The following is an 8,492-nucleotide window of genomic DNA, read 5'->3' as shown; positions in this document are numbered from 1 at the left end:
TGACTAGCCATGCAGCAGTAAGGTTTTCTGAAGCAGAAAACCAAACAAGCATGTACATCTTCATGGGGAAAAAAATCAATTATTATTTTTTTAAAACCCAAACACAAATAGTTCACTGAAATGCAGGCATGGCCTTTTCTTTTTATTGTGGAGTTAATAAACTCTCTATTCTTTGGCTTCTTTTAAAATGTTAGTGATCTGATGACACATTTAGCAAGTGATGTATAAAACCAGCCCTTTGGAACTTGGGAACCTTAAGGTACGAAAAGAATTTTTAGATTATATTGTGCCAGGATTAAGCTTTGTTGTAAGCTCACACTTAGAATTCTTTAGATTTGCCGGTTAGTTTTGCTACCATTTGAAAAACTGAAGTTATCATAGCTGTCACACTTGGATCCAATGTCAGGCTTACCATGCACAGAGCCTTAGACCCAAATGAACCAGACAGGTAACTTTAAAAAGTGCCAGCTGAATGCAGACCAGGCTCTGTGCATGGTGAGCCTGACACTGGATCCAAGTGTGACAGTCCATATCCACAGCTATGATAACTTCAGTTTTTCAAATGGTAGCAAAACTAACTGGCAAATCCTAAGTGTGACCTTACAACAAGGCTTAATCCTGATACAATATAATCTAAAAATGAACTCCAATGAGATGAGCATTTGATCTGAACCTGCAACCTATGGAGAAGTTAGGATCCAAATTCAAACATTACTGTTTTGACTTTTTCCTGAAATGATCTGAACAGGTTTGCAAGCTGGCCAGATGCATGGTTCCAATTTTCACTTAGTTCACACTTAAATCAAAACCATCATTAAGATTCTACATACCTCCAATAAAAGTAAGTGTTATTAGCCCAGTATGTCTCTGATAAACAAGCAGGCTGTTGTAAGTGCTTGTTAAAATGAAGCAAAGCAAATTAGGTAGTAAGCAATTAATCTAATTAAAAGTCAGGCTTCACAATTTTTTTTTTTTTTACTTTCTTCAAAATTATGAGCACCAGCAGCATCTCACTTTAAATTTAAGTTGCTAGATTGCCTCAGGAAACAAAGTTTAAAATGCCACAGGCAGGATGGCTTTGAAATTGTAAGCTCCCCCAATAAATAAGAATGAAGCAGTCCTGGTGCTCCAAGTTCTCATAGATTTTAATTTGCTTTTTTAGTTTAACAGGCATGACATTTATATTCTTGTGTAAAAACAGAAGTATGACCTCCCAAAAATCCTGAACTGAACACTGTGGTACCTAAGTTTACTTAGGCCTTTTATTTTATTTTATTATAAGCTGTTAAGTACTGCCTATCAGGGTTGCCTGGTGCTTCCCATGATTAAACTGTTGTCATTTACTTATAACTTTGCCAAATTTTAACTCTTTGGGCAGGAATTTTCTATGCTGAATGTCTACCTCATGTTTGTTTGTTTGTTTATGGATTTTTTTGTTTTTGGATTTTGGTTTAGTTTGACTTTCATTGGGCACATCTACATGTGTATTAATGCACCGTAACTATGGCACATTAAGTTTAGTACCGTAATCGGTACTACGGTGCAGTAGCGCTGGTGCACATCTTTTATGTGATACTGATGCACAGTAGACTAATTTTACTGTGCATTAGTGCATTAGCACGGCTTTCACTGTGATGCGCTAATACACAGTAGAATTAGTCTACTGCGCTTTTAGCGTCTCATGTAGACGCGCCCATTGTGAAACTGCAGTTAGAAAAATTTAGCTTAACAGTTTTTAAGACCAATACTAGATAAAAAGATATTATTTGGCCATGTTAAAAAAATTCCATGCAACCTTTTCTTGAAGTGCTCTAGGGCCCCTTTGCTGAAGGAAACTGAAACTTGCCATAGATGGCCTTTGTGTCAGGGATGTGATTTATGCCATCTGTGTGAAAATCTATTCAAACGTCACCGAGTTATGGAAAAATAGTTTGTATGCACTCAGCAGACTTCTTAAATTTAAGCAGCTAAAGCTGCTGAAAATACTATTCATCCCTGAGCATGCTTCATCCCCCCAGAGACCTATATGGTCTGGGACAGAAGTTGCATAAACTGGTTTGACCCAAATCAGTTAAGTTTGATACCATAGGCGACTGGTGCCACCTTAGGCAGGGGGAGGCATTTACCGCCTCCCCCCCACCAACCAGTCAGTGACTGGGGAGGGGAGAGGTCCCCCTGCGGCTGATCATGCCGACCTGGAAGTGGTTGTGGCACTCCCACTCCCCAGCCAGCACTTGCAGGGGGGCACTGGTGCTCCTGCCTGCCCCCAGCCCATCGCCTGAGCAGGGAGTTGGCCTGTCAGGGGGTGCACCAGCACTCTCAGGGGGTGCACATGCACCTCTGTGCACCCCCTATGTGTCGCCACTGTCTGATACTACATTCAGCTAGGTCTATCTTAAACCAGTTTTGGCCATTTTGAAACTGGTTTATGTGCACTGAACTTATGTTCTGTTACAAGTTTAAATCAGTTTCTGATCACTTAGACTGGTTTATGTGTAACTTCTGTCTCTAGCCTATGTGACCGAACAGTTCAAGTGCCATGAGGACGCTACTTAGAGGTCACAGCTACCAAAGGAAAAAAAGACTTCCTGTACTGGCTGTTCTAGACCAGTGTGGAAACTGGCTCTGGAACTGAGAACAGGGAGGTTGTGTCTTGCACTCTCAGTTGCCACCCTCCTCCATTTGTGTCATTATAAAGAAAGAAGGAGAATAAATTTAAATTCTGTATAAAGTTAGTAAGTCTTTCAAGTGATCTCTTCTACTAGAAATGTCTTAGTCAGGATTGTATGATCCTAAAAGAAAAAAAAAGTTTTAAAACGTTAGGAATTATCTGAAATCCTTTTAAAAATCTAACTCCTATTGTGCATCTACACAAAACGCTGACTGAGCAGTTGTTACTGCGCAGTAGTGTTGCCAAACGGCTTTTAGGTTGTGCTGATTGTGCAGTAGCTCATTATTACTGTGCAGGAGCATCGCGTCATGCATCATGCCACATGCTACTACTGTGCAGTAGTAATGAGCAACTGTGCACTCAGTGTTTCATGTAGACGCGGCCACGGAGAGGGTTTTTCAGTCCAAAGTCTAATTTCTAGGGGTCCACCTAGTTGGGGAAATTTAACTCTTTTAAAGCCACTTCATCTACATCAATTTTTAAAACCAGCTGCAACTATAGCTTAGACCCAGACGGAAACATTTAAAGGAGGCATGCCCTGAACAGATTTCAAGATGCTTTTTCCCTGTCAGACCCTGTGTCAAGGGTCTATAACTCAATGGTCTTGCAGAGTTTAACAACATTGCTGTATTAGGGAATTCCAGAAAGCACCAATTCAGCCACAGCTCCACTTCTTCAAAGTTTGAGCATCTGTTGAAAACCAGAAAAAAAAATGGACCAAAGCTATAATTTAGCTCTGCCCTACCTATCAGCTTTTATATAGCATTGAGCTGCTAACTCAGTAGCTGATGGTGGAGAGAAACAATGTTGTAGACACCAGTAAATCACTGTCCTTAGTTTTCAAAAAAATTGTGGTTACATTTCATACTCAAGAAAACATTTTTAAAACTTGCTTCCTTAGTGAAGTTTGGAAACTATTCATTCTTTGCCAATGCATTTGATATGTTTTCTTGTATTGTTTGATGCATGCTGTGATTCCTAAACTTCTGTTGGACACAAAGCAAATTCAGAGATAATGACTGCATTTTTACCAACACTGTCAATTGTGTCAAACCAGAATTACACATATTTCTCTTTTGAATCTGATACAATATCTTAGTGAAGTGTAGGCTTAGCTCATTAAAACTATCACCCTTCTGACTCTGAGATTAGGGCGAATTAAGGTTATATTTCTATGTAATTGCCTTGTTCCACTGTAGCCTACTTGACATGGTATATAACATGCCTACATTTTTTAATGATGCAACAAAACCTTATTAGCCCTCCCCACAATAGCAAATTTAAATTTAAATGAGGTAGAGGGAATCACTGAGAGCATGAAATGGACAGGCTCCCTACTTTTATTCCCAGTGCATAGCTCAGAAAGATATCAAAGGGATATCAAAAAAGTTGGACCTAAAAAATTATATTGGTATCATGTGCACAGAATCTAAAATGGTACAGTAGATATGGCTGCTTTCTGCCTATATTATGCCTGACCTTTTAAAAATTTGCATGTCTCCCATGTTTTAATCCCCAGAAAAACTGATATTTTCACAAAAACATTCATTTTGTTAGGAAAATCATCTTTTACCAGCTCAAGTCACAATGCAAACACACGAATAATCTCAGCATCCCTAACATGCTGCTTATTTTGTCTAAATTCTGTTCACACCATTTTTCTCACATTTGTCTGTGCTTGTAGTAGCTTTACATGAAATGACCACTGTTCATTCCCTTTAGACAATTTTAGATCATTTTTTAAAATCAAAGTGTGGTTCAATCCAACAGTAGCTAGTGGATACAGTTATTTAAGGATGAAACAGCTTTAAAAAGCATAACTCAGCTGAATTGAAAGAAGAAGAACACATCCAAATTCTATCATCAGTTTAGGAATGCAGTTCTTGAGGACCCTCCAAGTCAGCACGTTCTATCTCTAGCTATTTCAGACACTCTTCTCTGCCTAATTGATCCCCAAATATAGGGTTTTAGGATCATCAAAATGCAGATGGATTTTTGCTAGGCTGTTTCACAGGGATTCATGAAGGTTTTATAAACTGATCTTGCAGCAAAAGCTGTGAGGGCACTGTTGGCTTAGGAAGTTTCAGTGTTTTATATTGCATACTGTTTATATTACTGTGCTGTTTTGCAGAATTCAGAGCCTTCTCTGCATGTATATGATAAATGTTGGTCAAATTCTTAATTTAAATTTCATCAGAATTATGAGAAAGTTAAAGTGGCAAAACCAATAGCTAAACCCACTGCTAGGTTTAAATGCTATATTCCTATTGGTTCTTTTTGATCGTGTAAACTTATAATGGTCTGTACTCTACATATAATTGAATTGGGCTTGACCCTGATCTCACTAACACAAATTTTGCACTGTTGTTAAATTCACTGGTTTCACTGGAATGACTCCTGACGCATATTTTCCATTGCCTCATCCACCCACACTTCCACCTGCAGTCACCATTACCCTGAGAAAGTGTAGGAACAGAGTCAGATGTAACATTGCTGAGCACAGCATCAGCTTCCATCAACTGCCCACCTGGACATCTGCTAGGATTTGATGGCAGGGTGCCATCTGTTAAAGTCTTTTTTTCGATATGAGACAGAGGAAGCAAATAGCTTTGTGTCTTCTTGAGTAAGGCAAAATAAAATTCGTCTTAGTGAGACATTCCTAGAAAAGTATTCAACATACATGAAGGTGTGATGGATGGGGGCAAAGCAAATTAGAAAATCCTTTGTTTGGAACCCTGATAACTTGGCCAGAAGGAATCAGAAAGTACCTGCAGTTTGAGATGTTGGTATTGCCACTTACTAGCAACATTAGGTTAAAAGAAGCAGAAAGTGTGATTTAATCCTTCAGAAGGATCTCAAACTAATTTGAAGAAAGAAGAAATCCTTTCAAATCCTCCTGATGCTGTTCGTGACCAAAAATTCCAGTCCTGAGAGAGAGGTACTACATAGGGCAGTCATTTAATAAGATTATCCTAGTGTATCTTTAGAATTCCTGCCTTTTGAAACCTTCATTACTATCATTCTAATTCTCTTCCCTTGCAGCAAGGTACTTTTAAGGGATAAGAGCAGTGGATTATTTATTGACTGGCCGCTGAATTTCCTTTCTCCATCTGCCCATGTTGAAAAGCAACCTTTTCACCATATTAATGGACCCCCCCCAAAATCAATATCAATTGTGATTACAACCTTCAAATCTTGTTAGATTAATTCTGCAACAAAACCTAAATAAGCAACATATCACATATCACTAACTGGTACAAAACCCAACACCACAAACTTGATGATTTTATACCATGAGTCCCTTATTGATAACAAAGATTGGACCAGTCACACACAATACTGTGTCAACACATAAGGAAGTTTTAGCACCATTTAGCTAAGTCTTAGGGTAACTCATATCATCACATATTTTCTTCCTATTAAATAAACTTGATCAAAATGACAGTCACTAATATTAGGTGTACCAAAACCATTAAGATGAACTTGGACCACGCAGGGTTTTTTATTCCAATGTTATGGCAATTGGCCCAATTGCTTTTCAGTAGGAAAACTAGTCATAGTATCATAGTGCTTAGGGTCAGAAGGGACCTAAACAGATCATCAAGTCCGACCCCGCTGCCCCGGGCAGGAACGGGTGACAGGGTCATATCACTGCAGCCATATATCTCTCCTGGCCTGGTTCTATAGGGACAGAGGGAAACTGTTAACTTTTATTGCTCTAAAACTGTGCGAGTCCCCTATGATGCTGCTTGAAAGATATGCTTCATTACCATACAGTGTCATTGTCAGGCCTTTCAAGCTAGAGGAAGATGGTGTATTCCACTGGGCACTTTTCCCAAAATTGTTATTTTTCAATGTATCATCTTGATTAAATAAATGTCTATATACAAGCAATAATTTTCATTATACTCTACAGGGGTCTTATCCAGGCCATTTCAAGTATCATTTCTGGGATTTAGTGTTAAATGTTTTACTGAAATCCAAGCTCATTAGAGCCCTTCATTTTTAAATGTTATAAGAAAATATATATATAAACTTGTCTGGCAAGATTAATTCCTTATAAAACTATGTTACTGTTTGCCCATTACTCTGGTATCCTCTATATGTTGAATTCTTCCTTCAATTTTGTTCCATTAATTTTACTGGGAATTGAAATTCTGAGATGATAATTCCTGGGAGCACTTTCCCTTCATAAAAAATAGTAGTATATTCACTCATTTTCTGGTTTCTCCCCAATTCTCCATGACTTTGCAAAAATAATTGGCTCTGGTTCAATAGGTTCATCAACCAATTCCCTTAAATCACAGCTGGAGTTTTTAATTTTTTTTTGGCTGACCTTGACTTTAGCAATGGCTACTGCACAATTTCGTTTTTACCATTTTTGGATAAAAACAACCCTGTGATTTGGAAGAAGATTCCCTATGTCTAAGAATCACCCAGTACCCACAACACTTCACCAAATATTTTTTTTTCTCTTCAGTTATAAATAGTGGGTGAAATATGAAATTAAGAAAAAGTCAGAAAAATGAAGAAAATAATTCAGATTGTCAATGCCTGCAATTCTCCTCAGAAGTCTTATCCAGATATCCTTCTTTCTGAAAATCACTGGTTGGTGTTATGGTGCTATAGCAGTAGAGGGGAGATTTTCAGAAAGAGCCCTATCAAGACACAGTCCCACCAAGGAGCACAATTCATATCTGATTTAAGATCTGGACATCCCAACATGATTACTTCAGGGAATACTGTGTTTGAATTAGGAATATCTATCCAACCGATGTCATGAAAAGAGAAAATGCCAGTTTGAGTGAGTGATTAAAAGATAATTGCAATGTCATGATCCATTTTAACAAAAGCAATGCAGAAAGTAATATTCCAGAACAGTCGCACCTGTCTAGCTGGGCTGGACTTTAACCCCACAGGGAATACAGATGATTTTTGCAAGGCTAGATGTAGGGCCTACAAATGTTCTAACTATATGTCAGGGGAATCTTTCAAAAGAGTGTGACAACTTCATACAGTGTATGTGCAATTAAGAATCAGACATTTTCTGCACCTTTGCGTTCATGTTACCAGCATACACCTATGTTTACAATGCTACAAATACTGGTATAAACTTAAAACTTCATCAGATGCAACATCTCATGTTTTTAACTACTGCTGTAATAGAAGTTTCTATGGTGCTGTGTACTGATTGCTCTGGATGGCACCCAACTAAACTTCTAAGTCCAGTGTCCACTCCAGAGAGGCCAGTAGGCCAGGGTAATCGCCTGTGTATCAGTAGAGAAATAACTGACTACACTCAGCAGTGTTACAGTAACTTTAGAGGGGATCAGCAGGGAGGTGGAAAATATTGTCATTATTCTCTCTATCTTAAATATGTGGCAGGCATGCTGATAGCAGCCCGGCTTGTCGCCTCAGTAGGGCTTCAAGCCACTGGTGGTACTTTCTCACCAATCAGGAGGTGGTGGAGGAGAGGCTGCCCAGCCCCTGCCTGGAGCGAGGTGAAGAGCCTGGACCTGGGTGAGGACCCTACTGCCCCTCACCCTGACTGGTCCTTTTTGTAATCTGGGGGCGGAGCCTCCAGGGGCTATAAAAGAACAGCGTGTCTGATGCACGGACATACAACTGTGAGGGATGGAGAAGAGGGAAGATGGGCTAAAGAAGAGCTGGGGAGAGCTGCCCAGCAGGGTGAATACAGTAGCCCCAGAAGAGTCCAAAGACCCCTTCTCATCCTCGGATGGGGAGTGGCAAGTGATCGCGTCCCAGCACCGCTGCTGAGGAGTGGTGCACAGCTGTATGAGGCGACTCGGGTCTCCAGCTC

Source organism: Gavialis gangeticus, unplaced genomic scaffold (assembly GCF_001723915.1).
Source record: "Gavialis gangeticus isolate Ggan-Ray unplaced genomic scaffold, GavGan_comp1, whole genome shotgun sequence".
Classification (NCBI taxonomy): Eukaryota; Metazoa; Chordata; order Crocodylia; family Gavialidae; genus Gavialis; species Gavialis gangeticus.
The sequence above is the reverse complement of the archived record's forward strand: the minus strand, read 5'-3'. Positions refer to the sequence as shown.